General features: G+C 34.0%; 1 long non-coding RNA gene across 1 annotated transcript; it reads right to left on the bottom strand.

The window, feature by feature from the left end:
* Positions 1-17,803: 17,803 nt before the first annotated feature.
* On the bottom strand, positions 17,804-19,186 carry LOC134679697 (uncharacterized). The gene is made up of 2 exons (XR_010100382.1): positions 18,741-19,186; positions 17,804-18,380 (listed from the first exon to the last, which is right to left on the bottom strand). It is a non-coding gene; the product is annotated as an uncharacterized LOC134679697 (long non-coding RNA).
* Between the last annotated feature and the right edge of the window lie 609 nt (positions 19,187-19,795).

Consider the following 19,795-nt stretch of genomic DNA (forward strand, 5'->3'; position numbering starts at 1 on the left):
TTCTGGGTGTATGTGAATAAAAATTAATACAGTAAACTGAATTCCACCTTCGTATCTTTTGTTCATTTAAATGCACATTGGGTTTTGATTGATGTTATAAAGTAATAAAATATTTTTTTTTAAACCAACTTTATGGCACGTAATCGCGATAAAGTAGCCTCTGATTATTATTATTCTGCTTAAATAGTTACATAATAAGTCACGTAAGTCAAAAATAATTAGAAAATTATTTTTTTTGTGTTGGGCTACTTTTTTATGTATGTTAACATTCATATTTGAAACTGAAATGCTTTATAACAAGGTCTGAAAAATAGTTAATAAACTTCCTTAACATACAACTTAATATCCTTCTTAATTATATATAAGTTATTGTATGTTTGCTGTGTTTCAGGATCACTTCCTTCGAAACTATATTTTTCACTAAGACTGTAAATATTTGGTTCATCACCAGGAAGTTGGTATTCAGGATCACAAATTGAATTGTGTGATTGCAAAAAGTCTTCCAGCTCGTATTCAACAAGTAAATCATCATGCAGACCTAAAATAAACTATCAAAAAAGAACCTTCAGTTGTAGGTTATATTATGTATTTTTATAACAGTAGCGCCCAGTGTGCAATATGATGAACATAAACTTACGACTAAGAAAAAAAAATGTATATGTACCTTTGTAAAAAAATAACAGTATATTTCAATAAAACAAACATTTAGGATAATTTTTATGTCACTCGCTAAACGATAAAAGCCATGATTCATTTAATAAATCCAGATTATATACCCATGTGTCGCGCGTGTTTGAATAATTGCGGAAGTACAACACTTGTCTATGAATATCTGTCAAACGTCAGCTGTCAAAATGGTCGCCACTGAACCGACCATTCACGACCTCTAGGTAAATTCCAATTAAGTATGCGCGAAAATATAAAACTTACATCTGATAAACTTTTATGTACAGCGTATTGCACACTGGGCGTTTAGCTCTGAATTTAATTTCTAAAGTCTGGGCAGTTATGCTGAGTGTCACTTTGTACAATGTATTGCACATTGGGCGGCACGAGGTTAACACGTCTTATCGACGTGTTAAAGTTGTCAGTGTGACGTCATGATTCTTTACCGTTTTGTAAGGAGCGTTTTGTGCGTTAAAATATGTATGTGATTGTCACTAACAATTTTGTCAGACTTTTTGTTTGTTTCTGAATTTTGTATTGCATTAATGGAATGAGTGCCATATAGATAGACATTTATTCCTCAAAACAAAATGATCGAATACCATTCAAAAATTGTCATCTAGCCTATTGAGAGAACAACACATACAATATTCTCCAGAGCATTTAACAAAGCCAGGATTCGGTTATTTTTCATTTACTAAATATCCTCCATACGCGCTATTTTTCTTTCGTTATAACGTTCCGCTAGTTCGGTTCGGCGTTAGATTTCCCACGGGGCAGTTTGAACTACACCGAGCACACTGGTTGTTATTACTCCATTTCATATACTGGGTACGATATGTCATGACATGCTGGGGATCATATTCCAGTTACCTAGTTTACCTACCTACATAACCTTAAAGCCTGGTTTCTCCTTTGCGTTGAAAGGTCAAAAGGCAATTTCGTTAAAAGTGTGCCAACTTTTAGTATGTAACGATTGTAACGCCGTCTAGGGCACTCTAGGGCATAGTGCTTTGGGGCTTGGTCGGACAGACAATATTCTATCAGAGCAGGATGGCGGCGTAGGAATTGCTAGTTCATCAACATTAAATATATTGTTGATATATTATTTATTATGCCAATTTAAAGTAGACCATCATTACCTAGGTACATATCATGTTGTACGACTTGTACGTAACACTTAACCCTTCGCAACATGCGGCCTGTCAAAATTGATAATTGAAAAAATTTAAATAATATATTTAAATTACCATGCACGGGTCCGTTCTAAGTACACCTAGCTATTAATCTTATTTTTATTTTGTTTAATAATTAACATAGCTTCTAAGTTTATACCCACTAGGTAGGTAATGTAATAACGTTATGGATAATATACGAGGGGTTAAATAAATAAATAAATGAAATAAATAAATATTATAGGACATTCTTACACACATTGACTAAGTCCCAAAGTAAGCTCAAGAAGGCTTGTGTTGTGCTTACTTAGACAACGATATATTTAATATATGTATAAATACATAGAAAATGGAATGAAATGAGGTTAAATATGATGTATTTTTGATGTACAAAAACTTTTTGATACTATTATCCGGTTGGGACTAAAGTAGCACATTTTACGGTATCGATTTAATATTTTAGCCGGGAAACGGTAACGGAAAGGCAAAGTTGCCTATTTTCGCATTTATAATATTAATATGGATAAATGACCTTGTTCAATTCCCCGATAGATTTCCCTCGAGACGGTTTGGACTAAACGGAGCCTGCTGTGTACATGATATTACTCAATTTCATGCAGGAATTAGGTACAGTCAGCATGAATAGTTTGAAACAAAATAAAATAAATAAATAAATATTATAGGACAGGTTTACACAAATTGGCTAAGCCCCACGGTAAGCTCAAGAAGGCTTGTATCGTGGGTAGGTACTCAAACAACTATATTATATAATAGGACTCTGGTGAGTTCCTATATGATATAAATGATAATATGATATGATGCAGATGATCCCGGGTTCAAATCCTGTCAAGGGCATTAATTTGTGTGATGAGTGATCTGTGTGATTGGGATTCATTTGTGTATTTGTTCCTGATTTATGGATTTTTTTCTATATTTATAAGTATTTATATACGTATTTTATATTTATATCATTATCTAAGTACCCAAATCACAAGCCTTATTGATCTTACTGTGGAACTTAGTAAATTTATGTAACAATGTCTTATAAATTTGGATTATTGTGCACTAAAAATAATGAATAAAATTGCTACAAGTATTTAAGACACAATGAAACAATAAATTAGCAATAGTTTTCACGCTTAAAGAAAGGATTACAATTAGAATCGCGCCAATTACGCTAAATAGTCTTGTTTTTGCGCAAACACAGAAAACAATTATTACTAGAGTTAATTGCAATCCCACCTTAAAGTGCTACGACACGTCCCAAACTATCTCATTATCTTGCTTGGATGAATTCAAATATTCAGAGGCGTAAAACCTTTACGCTTAAGAACTGCTCTAAAAAGAAATGAAATAAATTGTATTTTTGTGTTTGTAAAAAAGATAAGTTTTAGATGGGCGTCAATATGGCGACATTAAAGTTTTACACTAAACTTATTTTTAATTGGATATTTTTATGGTATTTTTACTTAGAATCCCGAGATATTTCGATCTTATCGAAAATAAAGTGCCCCAGGATTTTTATTTCAATTCCGTTAATATTTTTCGTACAAGCTACCTTTTTTCATAGACTCTGTTCTGTATGACGGTAACGGAATGGAAGGGACGAAAAATGTATGGAAATTTTTCGAGGTTTTTTTCTCCCATTAACATCAAAGAGCTCACGATTTCGAGTAGAAATAACATAAAAAATCCTATTTTTTTTAAATTATTTGTTAGCCTGGTTGTGTCCCACTCTTTCTTCCACGCGTCTTGTTCCATGGCAATATTAGGCCAATCTTTCCAAAAGACGTCATGGTCGTCCCGCCGCCTAAAAATCCTACATTTAAAAAAGTGTAGTCTAAACTTTTAAATTTTCAAAATGCTGATCATTTGGGTTAGTACTTAATAAATTTAAAAGCACATCGCAACTTAATATCTAGGTTAATTTAAGGTAGTTTTAGTTGGAAAACAAAACAAAAAAATGCTCGAAAATATTAAGAAACTAAACTTGTAGATATTGAGACCATTGGAAATTGTATAATTTTGCCTGGACGTATTTTTTTAATTAGCCTATTTAAGTGTCCCACTGCTGCGCAAGGAACTGGCCTATTTGTTCCATACCTATGTATTTTTTAAATTGATATTGAACTTAAACTAAATTTCAGAAATTCAGCTTTAAAATTAGCAAAATGCGAGGAAATGGAGTCCTGTTGTCACTTGAGTGAATAATGACCAGTGATATGCACGCTGATTGCGCTGATAGCCTTAATGTGATGAGGTTCGAACCAAAAATACCTACACTACGTAGCAATGAAAGTGCTTAAAAATTAAGTGTCAGAAGGCTCTAGACGCCGCCATACAATTAAAATTACGCTCTCATTTTAAAAGGACATGCTGAAATGACATGAAACTAAGGATGAATATAATTGTGTGTGGTACTATTTAGTTTTCGTCGTTAAAAAATTAAATTGGAAATAAATTATAGTGAGCAGAACTTTTACATACAAAACAAAATGACATACGATACATTTTCCAAGAGTGGGCACTTACCTACTTACTTGATATAACTACTAGAGATAATTTCTTACAATGAAGTAGGTAAATAGGTAAAGTCTTTACACCTCAATGGAATTGTATGTTTTGTGATTGAACAGGCTGCAAACACCATTTTTGTTTTAAATGCAAAATAAATACAAGTAAGTTTTAGGCCAAAAATATACAGGTGTTTGTAACCAGCCCGTTTTTAATGCACTCGAGTGTAATTCTGAATTTGACACTTGTTCAATTAACATTCCAACAGTTAAAGCGATTGAAAATTCAGTCCAGTCCAATTCTGAATCGAAATCCAAATATAGTGCTAGTATACCAGCTGGTATGCAAGCTTCGCTGCGGATTTTTTTTTTACATAATTTGAATCGTTCTTTCTAATTGCCGTTTAAGTAACGTTATCTTACTGATGAAAAAGTTGTATTTTATTCAAAAAATTGGCACAGAGATCTGATTCAAATATTGAATTGTTTCCTCGTATGTTGGCTATAGAATTAACTTTAAAGTTTGACTTGTAATGTTTTACAGTTAGTATTTTCCACGCGTTGATGTGGCGCGTAGCTTTCAACTACTCCAGAGTCAACCGTAATAATATCTCCCAACAGCTCACATATGTGGCAGCTTTTCTACCGGTTCGCGCATCTGAATATGTATTTACTCTGAAAACCCATGGCAGTAACACCGCGCATTTGCAAAAACCCCGATGCTTCGAAATGTAAAATTTTACGCTTAATTTGGCTGACGCAAGAACACTCTTCCCATTAAGACATTCTGGAAACAATTTGGCAGAGTCGAGGCTTGGTTCTTACCGATTTACCAACTTTATTTTACCGTTCGAAAAACGATTCAACAACCTTAAAGAACAAGAGTTAAAGTCGAGTATTCTGATGACGAAATAAAATTTGTTAGTGGGTGGGTTTAAATGCAAAACGAGGGCAATGAGTTCAGTATTCACCGGGTATTTAACTGTTATATGCTAAGTCTATGTGGGAAATCTTAAAGGACTTGTAGTTTGGGTTGCAAGCAAGAATGCACATTATAGGGATTTGTGCTTGTTGGCAAAGTGCATTGTGGTTTTTGGCAAAATGCCTTATGATCGTTTCGTAAGCTAAATATGTCATTAACTTTAATTTCCTTGTTACTCAGCTTTGTATATATCGAACTACACTTTAAAAAACTTAACCAACATTTCAAATGGCCGCTTACCAAATTTTTAAGAGGTTTGTAATATGTTACTCGACAGCGATGAGCTCCTATTTTTTTTTAATTAAATATCTGTATTTTCTTTCTTTGTGTTTATTTTGTAGACAAATACCTGTGCAATAAAAAGCATTGTTTATTAGTATTATGTATGGAGTAATCCTCTTTACTCTTACAAATACCATGTTGTTGCTTTATTTTAATATGTCGATAATATATATCGCATCCAAGGTGAAAAGGAAATAAATAAATTGAATATTGAATTTTGCTTCAATGCTAGAATCAATTTCAATGCGTCCCATTCAATTCATTTCAATTTCCAAAGGAACTTTCAATTTGCATTTAAATTATGATATTATTAAAAGCAAACAATACTTTGAAATCTAGAATTTAACACAAAAACTCATCACAATGCAAATAGGGTTTTATTTTTTATATAGGAGGTAAACAACTACTGTCGCTCATGGACACCTACAACACCACAAAGGTCGCTCTTTCATGAACGTTTGAAGGTCTGGCCTACTTACCAATAAACTTGCCAGTGCTCGACAAGCCAATGTCCAATAGTTGACACCCTACTATACTACAATCTCTACTCACATTATTAATGACGTACGTTTAAATATGACATGCACTGGGGCAGTGATGAACACTAGTCTACTTTATAATATTTAAGTATAATTAACTTTTTCAAAGATAAGGGGCTTTTGGTCAATGCAAGCTAATATTCAATCGTTTGGACACGAAAATCAAAATAACAAACAAAACTTAAACAACCATGTCGAAACTTTGAACCAATCCTTCGGCTAAACTTTTCAAGAACTAACTTCGAACTGGCAGAGTATAAGAAAGACTAAAAGTACCCTAGTTCAAAAGGTTTTAAAGGATATATACTACAAATGCTTATTTCACCTAAAATCCTAGCTTGAGGTGGCATTGGTAGTAGTATAATTATTCTAGTTAGTTGGTTAGGTACTTTTTTTTATGCGGATTGCTCATTGTTTGATGGATGAAGCTCGCTAGATCACCATACTAATTTAATATAAGAGGCCAGTGCGCAGTGGTAATTATGAGCTTTTAATGAGACTGCAAATCGTAAGTAGGTACTTTGAGTAAAGGATGACTCACGTAACGTTAGACCGGGCCGTGTTCAGGCCGGAGCTTCCGGCGCGGCGCTTACTTTTCTATGACATGACAGGCGATCACGTGTCGTGATGCTTTCCATAGAAAACGATGCGCCGGAAGCTCCGGCCCGGACACGGCCCGGTCTAACGTGAGCCATCCTGTGGCCAACAAGTTCGGCAGGTGAAGAGGGCTTCTGACGAACAGATATCGCAATACGAGCCCCGATGCATATGTTTTCGTCAGGGTGACCCCATGTTTTGAGGTTCTCGCGTTTGTACAAAACTAATGTTTTTGTTTAATAATTACTAATATTTAATGCTTATACTAATGTAATTTAATTTTATATGGTAATACTCTGCAATAACTAAATCCAAATACAAGAAATACCGTTTGTACTGAAAGAAAAAAAATGATGATTTTATATATTTTTATTGACGGGTAGGATTACACCATAATTATGTGAAAAGGGCTATTACCAGGGAAAACAATAGGGCTCTGCCAATGTACTGACAATTTTGTTTCGAGCCCATGCATGCAGCAGTGCTGTAAAAGAGGACAATATGATTTGGACAACGTTTTTGAAAAGTCCTTTTTTTCAGCAATAAAAGTCTTATGCAATTTTATTATACGATCAAAATAAACTACATTAAACATTGCTATTATGGTTCCCATTACTGGGTCATTATATGTTCATGTGTAAAATTTATTAAAATAAACAATATTGTTGCGCGGAACTAGACGAAAACATTATGCATCTCGTAATGTAGTTTGTAGTCTATCAGTCGCCCGTCTATGGATTGAAGTTAAGATACTTATATAAATTTACTATGACGTTAGCTACGATATCGCGTGCTTGCAATACCTAAGGCCTTGATAATATAACTTTTGCCATTTTGATACGTAGTGTTCGAAGTGATTGCTTTTCTGAATTCGCAATAAGACGTTATCTCTGTCTGCATTAGTACTGACTCGAATTTATTTCACTGCAAAAATATTAAGCTGCAACCACACGGGTGAAAATTTTGACGAAATTATGTTGTAGGTAAATATTCCTCGAATCCGGATAATTTTTGACAATAGAGTCCCTGATTGAGAACTCCAGACTGAGGTAGAAAGAAGGTAATATTATTTCTTAATAAAATGGTAAGCTATCTTTAAGAATTAGTAAGCGAAGCACGACTTTGATTTTGACTAAACTTTTGTGTTTTTATTTCTATTCAAATTGGACTAACTCCATCTTATTATGACACAACCTTGAATAACTTTCATGCTAATTGATGCAAAGCTTTAAAATTTTTGATTTGAACCTTATTCTATAAGTAAATTAGAACGAATATCGTTTGTTTTAAAAAGCAACGGAACAAAAGAAATGCTACTTTATTTGGTTCATGAATGGTTCAAATCAGATGCACGAATATATACATTGTAATGTAGATTTACCCCCTTATTCATAAACGTTTACTAAAGTTGACAAGCCGATAATAATCGTTTGTCCCTTTCCGCCGTATTGGTATGATGGAAAGGGACAAACGATTAATATCGGCTTGTCAACTTTAGTAAACGTTTATGAATAAGGGGGTTATGAATAAGTCTCAGGAGGTTAAGGTGTTCGAGAACGTATCAATACCAGTTCAAAACTATAATATATTATTGAATTAAAATCGTCCTCAGGGATTAAAACAATAGAGCCGTGTGTATAGCACGAGATTCGCAAGAAATGTAGTGCGTAATTGTTTTCCTTCGTATTTTCTCGGAAACATTCGGATTTCTCATGCTATTTCAGTCAAAGTCAGTATTTTTTGTACCGTGATACGGCCCGATTCTAACTTTAAGATACGTCACTTAATAGATCTGGAAACGATATGGATTAGATGTGTCAGTGTCAAATGTGACGTTTCTTCAAACAAATACGTCACTTTTGACACTGACACATCTAATCCATATCGTTTCCGGATCTATTAATTGACGTATCTTAAAGTTCCAATCCGGCAGATAGACTGAAATACCAAGACACGATCGTACGTTTCCGTGAAAATACGAAGGAAAATAATTATGCACGACATCTATAGTTCCGCGCTGCCGATGCCGTGACAACCCGCTATTACATTCAATTCCCATATAGCTCCGTCAAATATGATGTCAGGCAGTAATAGTAGACATTATTTGTTTGCAAAGGCACTTTACCGTGGCTTCTAACTAGCAATTTGTGATTATACCGTGCCAACAAATAAACATCACACTCATTCACACACACACACACACACACACACATACACATACGCGCTCGACAAAAGTAGATGCATCGATATATATAAAATCAATTGCCTTTTTATTATATTCATTGTTGAATTATTATTTTGGTTTATACCTTATAGTTTTAGTTTTAGCTTTAGTCTTTAAGTAGGCTTCACTGAAAATCAGCGTCACGTTGTGTGTCCTAGGATACACAACGTGACAGTAAGCTGAGTGAGGACCTTTTGGCACAAGTATTTATGTAATTGAATTTTAGTTTTGTGTTATTAGTTATTATTATTTGTGCTAATAAACATCTCTTATTCTTATTCTTATTATGTTCACCTTTCTTGATTGATTCCTAGGAGTGGAGTACGTGTAAAGTAACGTAGAACATTCTGTGCACGTGTTCTAAAGGTATAAAACCAACGCATTATACATTTATGACGAAAGTCTAGGGTTCGTTTAAGCTAACTTCGCACCAAATTGGCTAAAATTAATCTACAAACTCAATTATAGCTGTCACATGAAACAATTTAACTTAATTTATATTATACAAAACCCAATCAAGGTGAGCAAACAATGTGTGCATTTATTAATAATGGGCATTATTACAACGGGCGAAAATCAAACATTTAATATTTATATCCGTGCCCCATTAATGGCTGCGTCATTTTGACAGTGTAGGTATTATGTAATTTTTCACCACACTAACAACAACTGGTAAAGGCACTTTTGCTTGTTGAAAAACTGCATTTTATCCACACGTGATAAATAAAACCACTCGCTACGTTAATTAAATAACAATTAAATGATTAATCACTGGTAGGTATTAAATCTCGGCGGGCCATGGAGCGTAGTATTTTGAGCGTAAAATTATAACCGATTGCATTAAAAATTCAATACTACGCTCCAAAACGCGAATCACTGACGTAGTTGAGACTACGGCCAAGCTTAAATGGGACTGGGTGGGACACGTCTGCCGTATGCCGCATGCTTTTTGGGCCAAAACAGCCACCCGTTGGGTCCCACAAATTGTAAGGCGTCACGGTAGACCTCGTCGAAGATGGCGGGACGAGCTTGACGCCTTTTGGCTCCTCTACACGATGGACCAACGCCGGCCACTCCAAGGGACGCATTTATGTTAGAGGGAGCAAGTGATATCTCATTCTACGGCATGGCTGCGTCCCTTGGAGTGGCCGGCGTTGGCCCATCGTGTAGAGGAGCCATTTGACAGGGACTAGTGGGAGACTTCAGGGAATAGGGATACGTGGAGAAATAAGAGGGAGGCCTTTGCCCAACATTAGGACAATATGGGCTCTTATAATTATAATAAGAAAGGTATTTCTCATTTTAAAAATACCAAAGAGTTATCACAGTAATTCCATAAAAAGTCGGCAAACTTAAAACCACTCGGATGTCAAGAAAATTTAAAATCGTTCCAAGAAATGGAATGTTTCATGAATATTTCAATAGAATTCCGGCTCTGTGGAATGGTAATCCGTTGCACCGGATTTAGTTTTAATAAAACAAATTAAATACAACGAGCATTCCTCAAAACTATGCTTTAAAGTCATTTTTAATTACATGCCAGTTGTTCGCAAAGGAACTACGAAGGTAAATATTTGTTAAATAGTTTACATTCCTTTGTTTAAATGTTTGATTTTAACCGTAATTTATGACGGCATCTTGAAATAGTTGTCAGGTTTGCCGACTCGTAAGAAACAAATGACATTATGATGATCATTCTGATACGTTTTAAATTACTTAAATATTAAATAAATGCAATACAGTGAAACCTGGTTAATTGGCACCTGGATAAATGGAAAACCTCAATAATTGCAACCAAAAGTCCGGTCCCGGTCCCTTGAGACCAAAAGGCCTCTATAATTGAAATTTTGGAGCCTCTATAATTGCAATCTAGATTTTAGTGCTTTTCGTAATTTTGCCTCTGTAATTGACCACATCACAACTTCAGACCTCTATAATTGACACTGTTCTAAAAAAATCCGTTATTTTTGCTCTTGTTTTTACCTCTATTATTGAAACGAGTCTTACTTATTACCTCTGTAATTGAAATAATGTAGTTGTAGACAGCAGAAACAATATTTTAATAGCAATGATCATTTTATTTATATCTCCATCCAGAATTCAATTTAATTATTGGGTATCTATCACAGCCTGTAGTAGATGAAATAGTTTTGATCAATAAAAAACAAAGTATGCTTTTTACATTTTGATAAAACTTTCTTCTACAATTCAGGGGAATTTATAAACCGAAATGATAAGAAAATAAAGTGGTAATTAATGTAGTGTAAAAGTGCAAGTATAGACAGAAGCAATATATAGACCAGAAACCCAGAACATAAGCGTGTAAATCGACTTTAAATGGTTATTTGCGCCTCCATAAAAGAAATTTGTCAGAACGCAACCTCTATTAATGAAAACCTCTATATAGTAGTATACCCTATAATGGGCGTGGAACCAGTAATGGGACAAAAAACCACAATTCCTCTAAAATAAGTATCTAAAAGTAGTTTATAAACACTGGATATATTTTTATCATAAACAAGAGTCATAGAGCTGTTTATGTTTAATTTTTTATTAAATTCGGTTATCTTTTAAGAAATTGGCGTCAACCCAAAAGTTGTCGTGTCACTGAAAAAAAAATACCACTACGAATTCTTAACAACTTCGCTAAGAGAGGTGAGTTAATTTATTAAATTTAAATGTATTAATACTTGATGAAAACTAGAATGTGTTTTGTTAATTGCATTTATCATGAGATAAGGTATACAACACACTATGTTGTGACTCCACAGATGTAAAAAAATAGTGGTATTTGGCCCAATCCCATTATAGGAGCTGTAAAACTGCGTGTCTCCTATGATGGGACAATTGACATAATGATGCTTGCCATGCCATAATATCATGTTTTTAAACAATACAGAAGTAAAATGTAGTTACAAAATATGTCAACCAGGAGGTATTCTCGGACTTCGGATAAATTAATAATTTTCCAAACTTTTATTTAACTTGCCCTGTTAGTTAGTGTAGGTCAAATCTTGGTAGCTGAATTTGATCCACTTTTCGATTTCCGCTTCAGTTGAAATTTTGTGTAAGTATGTAATTAAGTAAGCAAATCCGGATGATAATGCAATATTATGATAACATGGACCTGATCTGATGATGGAGACAGGAGGTGGCCATGGGAACTTTATCGTAATAAACCCTAACTAATTTTGTTTGGGTCTGTTAGAATTGTCTCGATGGATCTAATACAATAATAATTGGCTGTGGAAAGAAAAATACATTCAGCAATAAAAGCTTATACCAAAAAATGATTTTTTTGCCATAACTTATTCCCCATTTCAATATTTTATAACTAATAGAGCAATGTCCATTATAGGGGGCCCATTACTGGATCCACGTCCATTACCGGGGGCCCATTACTGGAGCTTTGGTGTCCATGACTGGAGAAAAAAAACATAGTTTTAATTTGTTAAGTATGTGGAAACTCCTTGCAGTATCTTTGATACAACATGCCAAAAACATGAAAGACGGATAGGACTTTCATCTTTTAACACGCTAAGTGGTAGACCATTTACATTTATAAGGGAAATATCATAAATACTCCAAATTTCCTCTTAAATGTCCCATGACTGGTGCTGTTACTATAATTGACACAACGATTTATTGAACCTCGTTAATTGACACGACCTGCTTAAATGAAAAACCTGGTTAATTGACAAAAACTGGCCGGTCCCTTGAGATTGCAATTATCCAGGTTCCACTGTAAATATCATAGGACAATATTACTCAGATCAATGTAGTCCCACGATAAGTTAAATAAGGCTTGTGTTGATGGTACTATCTAGACGACGATACATATAATATACACCGTGAAATTTTAGTGGTTGTTTTCCCGCAACGAAATGATCCTGCTATCGATATAAAGTCGATGTGTAATCTTTTTTTTAAATAATGTTAAGAAATGACAGATTTATAAATATGTCGAACGAAACTCGAAAGTGACCTAACACCAGTAGTAGCACTGCAGTAGTACTTACCTAATTCTTTTGAGTGAATGAAACAAAATAACCTAAAAAGTAGTTCCATTTATTTTTCCTTCACACATTTTACGTGCAGTTAGTTTGCAGATCCTTAAAAGTAAACATAACAAGTTAAGATCAAGCTTTTAATGATCAAAAACTTAAACAAACACTTAAACTTCCCGATACAGCAATAATTGTTCGAACTGCAATCCGCCACGTTCAATACACAATCACCTCTGCCCTGTGCATGTGCTGGCGTTTGAAACTGCCCGTGGTTAAGCAGCCGCTGTGTTGCGGCGACAATTATTCGTCCGTGTGGAACTTGGGGGTTTAAAATCCCCCGAAGACGCAGCGACTGTAAATGGTCCGGTTCCGCGTAAAGTCGCCGGGCGGCGTGGGAGTCGTAGTTAACCCTAGCGTACAGCTGCACCATCGCGACGTACTCTAAATTAGAATATTCGTAATGTCGATCCATTTTACTAGAAATAGCAGTGATGACATTGACAGGATCTGTTATCACATTAGTTTAATAAGCAAAGAGGATGTAATTATTCGATTTACCAAAGTTGACACAACGTAATGGCAATCATCAAACTAATAAAAAGGTTTTATTTCAACTGTTAAACGTGAAGGAACAGTCTAAGTAAATTTGAATTTCAGTTGTCAAACAGTAAAGCACTCTAGCCTGTTACACAGTTTAAAAAAGTAACATGTGCTTGTTTATTTGTTTATCTGTTTACAATATCGGGAACTGTCGTCGACTTGCAGTTTTAGTGCGTTACTATTGTTTTTCGCTTGTTCGAGTTTAGGTTTTTTTTTGTATTTTTTTTTTGGAAAACAGTTTATTTATAAGTTTGTCTATCATAATTCGAAAGTACTACCGATAGCAAATCGCCCTGCCGCGGGAAAACAACCACTAAAATTTCACGGTGTATAATGCTTATAAATACTAATATATACATTATACATATAAATACTTATATACATAGAACACATCCATAACTCAGGAACAAATATTTGTGATAAACACACAAATAAATGCCCTTACAAGGATTCGAACCTGGGGCCTCCTGCTTAGAGTTTTATTTAACCAATAAAAACTTTGAGTGACCAATGGAGAAGACATTGCAGAAATCAATCAATAAAATTGTCAATCCAGCGGTTCAAACACATTCAACAAAATAAATAAAAAAACAGCCCACTGAAATCACTTCGATAACCCCAATACGAGAAAAAATATTAATAAAACAGTTTTCTCCGTTTTAAACTAAACCGGATCAAATTCAAAAATGAAGGCGAACTACTGCTCTAACGTCCATAAATTACGTGAGCCGCCAAACTGCTCCTCAAACTTGGCGTCCATTAGGAGTAATTGGGCCACCCCTTTATCGTGATTTGAGAAATAACTTGACGACAAAGCACCAACTTCGGTTTCTGCTGAAGAAAGCAATCTAGAAATGCGATTGCTTTTTCAATTTTTTCTTGTAATAGACTTAACGGATTTTAGTTCCGGGCGTCATTTTCTTTTTGTGTTCAGTTTGCTTTATTATTTTGTGTAGTTCTTTAAGCAAAGTTTTACACGAAAAGAATGGTTATTTGTGCCGGTGTATGAAATGTTTCAGTAAAATGGCAACAGCACAAAACATGAGAACTTTAAAGGAAAATAAACTGTTTATTTAGTAAAAAAAATTTGGCTGTGTCATACATTTTGGCTGGTCCATTTTCTATGGGAGGATTCATTTTTTTTCGCGATTTCGGGGTTGGTCCCATAGTAAAAGTTGCTCAGTATAATCCCAAAACCTCCCTGGCAACGGGAATGCACTTATTGTTTGGCCACCCTGTATACAGGCGCCTCGTCTGCCAACAAACCACAATGTGTACTAGTATACGAGTCACTGAGGAATGTACCCTTTGTATTTCCGGACCGATACGAGCCTCAAAACTTCAAGAACTACTTCCATCTAAAAGGATGGCCACGCCCTTGCAACCCTTCTGGTGATCCAGGGTATCTATGCAACTGTAGTTTACCTCCTATATCATAAACAAGGAGCGTATTAGATAATTGAGATGAATTTCTAGTATCAAAAGTCAATCTTACTATCATGAATGTTGCTAGGAATATACTATCTGCCGTATTCGAACTTCAAGATATTCACAAGAGACGACACGTACTAGATCCATTCTAGATACTTTATAGTTTAGATATCAACTAGTTCTCTTTTGCAGCACAATTCGGACAACCAATGTCACTTTTACGTTAGATAGAGTAAGATATCTATTAGATGTGAATTAGATCTCTGAGTCATATCATGTGGAAATCGTTCAAGAGTATCTCCAGAATCGCGCAAATGTCAAATTTGACAGGTTAGATCTTAAACATATCGTTATTGTATCTTGGTGATGTCTAAAAGATATCTAATAGATGTCTATTTCAAAATCCGAATCGGGCCCTAGGAATCTCATATTAGTGTCACGGTGACAATACAAGATATAGAGGTACGAAATGGTACAGAAATCAAAATTCTTGGCCATACCTTTATAAATCATCTAGCAAAAAAAATAGTCGGCATCAATCAAAAATCCAGAGAAATAAATCACAGAAATATCACTCGATCAAATAAATCTTTGTCCGCTCACTGGCTCATAAATTCACTCATATCAACAAGTGGATCACAATTCACAACAAGCGATAGGACAAACTGTTGAGAGTGGCTCTCGTAGCCAGGCAAAGTTGGGACAAGATTGGCAAAGTTGTCAAATTAGGTTCGTCCTTAGCGGGGATTAGATAAAAACAGATAATTCACTTGTATCGCTTCGACCAAACTGATTTAGCGAGTTTGTGTACAAGACTGGCGAAGTTGAGTTATCCAATTTTTATGTTGAATAGTGGTGTGCTGAAAGGGTTGTAGATTTTAAAGTACGTGCTTGAAATAGAAATTTTCATTAGTTTAAAGACTGGGCTCCAAAGAAATGTCATTATTTATACGGGGTTTATGCGTCAGCGACTGGATGCATAAAGCGGCAGACCATCTCTGTGGCGTACCTTGGGAGATGCCTATGACCAGCAGTGGACTTCAACGGCTGATGATGATGATACAGGGTGGGCTAGCACAGTTATACTCATACAAACTGAAACTGATATTATTCAAGCACGTAAAACCACAGTTTAGATACCTTCTGTGTTATTACGTATATTTTACGGCCTCAAAGCCTAGTTGGGAGTGATCTTGCGTACAAAGCAGGAGATCCCGGGTTCGAATCCTGGTAAGGGCATATCTATTTATTTGTGAGTTCATCAATTGCATCATGGGCAGGACAGCAATACAACTACGTGCATGCGATAGAGACAGAAACAGCATTCATTGTGCTAAGCGTCTTTTCTTTAGCTATACACTGTTAAAAATATTCAGGGAATTTTACATAATTTTAGGGCAACTTTCGTTGCCCTAACTTTTCTGTATTTTTACATAATTATGTAATTTTACAAGGCGTATGTAATTTTACATATCGACCTGATTTCATTATTATGTAATTTTACATTTATGTAATTTTACATAATCAAACAAATTGACGGTTATGTAAAATTACATTTATGTAATTTTACATAATCATACTGTCAGATATGTAAAAATCTCACTTATGTAATTTTACATAATCTGTAAAATCTCATTTATGTAATTTTACATATCCGTAAAATTTCACTTACGTACTTTTACATTTTTTTCGGTAATATTACAGGGTAATTGTATGTTTTGTTACAAATTTTGTATGTATAAATACATAAAGTTTGTGTATTAGTAATGATTTTTATGTATGATTACATTTTATTCAGTAATATTACCGAATTATTATGTATTTTGTTACAGATTTCATGTGTAAAATTACACCAACTTAATGTATTATTAATGTTTTTTGAGTATTTTTACTTTTTATTCGGTAACATTACACAATTATTATGTGTTTTGTTACAGATTTCGTATGTAAAAATACATTCAGTTTTTGTATTATTAATGATACTTTATGTATATTTACATTGTATTTGGTAATATCACAGAAGTAATATGTGTTTTATTACAGATTTCGTATGTGATTTTACACAAAGTACATGTATTATTAATGATTTTTTTAAGTATTTTTCCTTTTTATTCGAGAATATTACCAAATTATTATGTATTTTGTTACAGATTTCGTCTGTAAAATTACACAAACTTTAATTATTATTAATGTTTTTTTAAGTATATTTACTTTTTATTCAGTAATATTACAAAATTATTGTGTTTTATTACAGTTTGCGTATGTGATTTTACCACAAACTTTATGTATTTTTAATGATTTTTAAGTATTTTTCCATTTTATTCGGTAATATTACTGATACAATTTATGTATTTTTACATAAGAAAACTGTGATTTTAAATATGGGCAAGGTAAAATTACTTGTTGTTTGTGTATTATTACCTGTAAAATTAGGTAATATTTCATGTTATTAGGGGATATTTTTCTGTAAAATTCAATACAAATTCTGTACATTTACGGTAATTCTCCGGATTTAGTTATTAACCATTCGTTAGTTTTTTTTCTTATGTATTTTAATTAATGCAGCCTGTCTGCAGACTGCATTTATTAAAGTACATAAGAAAATAAATACCAACTTGCTAATAGCAAAATCCTGAGAATTATCGATAGCATGTAAATGTACAAAATTTGTATTGAATTCTTTAGGAAATATCGCCTAATAACATGTAAAACGAACTAATTTTATCAGTCATAATATACAAACAACAAGCAATTTACAGTTTGGAGGTTATTTAATAAAAAACAAAATTACAAAGAAATAAATTTATTGATTTTCACACACTAAAATTATAGAGCACACGCGTATATACACGTCTACGTGCATATTATTATTATTTATTCTGTGACAGAGTACAAAAAGTAGAAGACATATACGATACTATAAATTATATCTTATGTACATAAGTACTTCTTATGAATTAGTCTTATAAAAGTTTCGGTTAATAAGGCCTATGTGAATCTAATGCGTGAAACCTATACCATTTCAATTAACGAATTGTCTGAAAATGTTTGTTACTGACATTAATTATAGTTAGTTTTTTTAGCATTAGAAAGAACTTGCAAGAAGTTAAGCGATCTTGACATGTCTTTTAATTGAAAAACGCTTTTTAAAAATCAAAAACTATTACTTATGACTTCCTTCTTTAGGATTTATTTTAAAAATATACCTTTGTATAAATTCTAATGTGTTTTGACAGTCCACTGGATATTCCATATTCAAGTTGCAGTAAGCCGCCATCAATAGTTGTAACGACGTAGGCAGAATCTCAGTTTCGCTAACAATCGTTTTTTCTACCAGCAAGTAATATAATTATATTTTCATTATCTGTGGACAAAAAACATAATGGTTAAAACAGGTAATATAATAGGCCCCCAAATTTAATACTTCCTCCTCAAATAAGATAATTTATCGTATTACGTTAAGTGGCACTACTAGTGAGTAAGGGTACAAGTCTCGGGCAGCGCAGTTTTAAAAGGGTGTAAGTTCCATGCCCCTTTTACAACTAAGCTGCGCGACACTTGTACCCTTTTTCACTAGGGCCACAGGTTTATTCAATACATTTACGTTTTAACACTGTATGTTTCATATAGATTATATTATGATTAATTATAAATTATATGAAACATACAGTGTTATGCTTCGCAGGTAAGGCATTTTATCATTGTAATAATAATTAAGTCTCACCTAAAAATACAATGTTAGGCGCAGCTATTTCGGATAGCTCTGCAACTTGAACCCTGGTTAATGGTTCCTGGAAAAGAAAAAGTTAATAAGATTAGTAAATGGAACTACTATATTTAGGATGGTACCTCATCTGGAAGAAAATGGATTATGAATTATATCTTGGGTATTGCTCTCCCTCTATGTGACGGATGATCAAAATAGCGTGGGCCTATGTTGCACCAAACCTGAGTTCCACTAGGTACAGCCAGGGTTCAGCATCAGCTCTATCTTGTCAACTTCAAGCGTCAAATTTTTAAATTGACATCATACTGCAAAATAAATGTGGTTTGAGTCAGCACATTAATGCTTAACAGTAGGTATCCAATTATAGTCTATTCTACAATACACTACATTCTACAATTACACAAAAAATATTTCATTACGAAAAGTCAAATTAATTTAGATTTACTCACCTTTTTCAATTATATTTTTTAAAGTTGGGTCCATTATTGGAACAGCTTTCTTGATTGTTTGGTCTACTGACCAAATTTTAATAACGGGCATGTTTTACTGTAAAAGAATAACACAATTTATTAGTGTTGGTGACTATTTAATTAACCTACACAATCAAGCATGTACTAATATCGTTTTAAATTTAGATGTACTTAGCTAATAAATACTTACATTTTTTTAATGGCATACGACGAAAGCGGCTGCTCCAAGATTTTGTAGATCAGGTCTGATCCACCCTGGACGTGGACAGGACACGATATCAACTGGACTTTGTAAAGGACGCCGAGGAAACCGTTAGAAAAAAGTTGAACCGCGAACCCTTTCTGGAAGTACATAACGTTTTGAGGTCTAATGCAGATTTCACTAGATATTCGATGCAAGAAAGTAAAGGTATATCTAATACTTATATTTACCTGTTTTCTTGTATGCTATCTCCAATTTATTTACACGTTTACACAAGTACTACGTTCTACGCACAGCGAGTGAGCGAGCGCCATTTTGATGTGAACTCATGAACTGCGCAGCGCGCAGCGCAGCTACAGGTTCGTGGCGGGGGGGGGGGG

The sequence above is a fragment of the Cydia fagiglandana genome, chromosome 2 (assembly GCF_963556715.1).
Source record: "Cydia fagiglandana chromosome 2, ilCydFagi1.1, whole genome shotgun sequence".
Lineage (NCBI taxonomy): Eukaryota > Metazoa > Arthropoda > Insecta > Lepidoptera > Tortricidae > Cydia > Cydia fagiglandana.